This window comes from Odontomachus brunneus, unplaced genomic scaffold (assembly GCF_010583005.1).
Source record: "Odontomachus brunneus isolate Ranch 3 - 2012 unplaced genomic scaffold, Obru_v1 Obru_scaffold_426, whole genome shotgun sequence".
NCBI lineage: Eukaryota > Metazoa > Arthropoda > Insecta > Hymenoptera > Formicidae > Odontomachus > Odontomachus brunneus.
The window spans coordinates 32,707-33,959 of record NW_022639876.1 but is presented as its reverse complement, the minus strand read 5'-3'; positions in this window follow the sequence as shown (position 1 = coordinate 33,959).

The window sequence follows — 1,253 nt, the reverse complement described above, 5'->3', positions numbered from 1 at the left end:
CTACGCGCCTCCCCATCAACCCCGCGGGAGCCTGCTGCTCGACCTTGGTACGTTGACAGGGATCGCATCTCTTTACGTGGTCCACCACGTCCTGAAACATCCGCGGCCAGTAATACGCTACTGCTAGGCGGTGGTATGTTTTTTCCACCCCTAAATGCCCTGCTTGGGGGTGGTCGTGAGATTCCCGGAGCGCCTCTGCTCGATCGTCTCTCGACAACACTAATTTCCAGCGATCGAGGTCCTCCACTAATTCTGAAATCACAGGCCTCGATCGCAAGTAATAGAGACGATCGTCGACTAACTTCCACGTCGAAAATCGCTCCGGATTCTTGCTCACGTCCAGGTATCGTTTACGATACCACCCGTCCTCCCCCCCAGGGAGCGGGTCCCCCGCGACATTCACGGCAGCCGCGATGACCTCCCCAGTCTCGCTCTCGTATCGGCGCGACAGCGCGTCCGGGACGTAATGGAGGGCTCCCTTACGATGTACAATCTCGTAATCGTACTCCGCAAGTTCAAGGGCCCAGCGCGCTAACCTTCCCGTGGGGTTCCTCAAATTGTGCAGCCAGCGGAGGCTGCTATGGTCGGTGATTACCGTAAAACGGTAACCTTCTAGATACGGCCTAAACTTCTTCACCGACCATACCACCGCAAGGCACTCGAGCTCCGTTACCGAATACATTTTCTCTGGGTCCGACAGCGCTCGACTAGCAAAAGCCACGACCCGCTCTGCCCCCTCGTGCACTTGGGTGAGCACCGCTCCCAACCCTACGGAACTCGCGTCCGTCTGCACCGTAAACGGCAGCGAAAAATCGGGACACGAGAGCACCGGCGCGATCGTTATTTGATGTCGTACCCGCTCGAATGCCTCTTGCTGGTCTGCCTCTCACTGCCATCGCCTATCCTTCTTCAGAAGACGAGTCAGTGGTTCACTAAGCGTCGCAAATTGTGGTATGAACCGACGATACCACGACGACATCCCTAAGAACCGACACAATTGCCGAATATTCCTCGGCACAGGGAATGTGGTAACCGGTTCTACCTTCGCGGGATCGATTTTTAATCCACCCCCGCCTACGAGGAACCCCAGGTATCTTACCTCGCTTCTACAAAACTCGCACTTGTCCGGATTTCTCGCAAGGCCGGCAGCCGCGACGCGCGCTAACACGCGCTCGAGCCACTCGAGATGTAGCTCGAACGTCGGTGTCGCGACAACAATATCATCTAGATACGCGAACGCGTACGGCTCCATC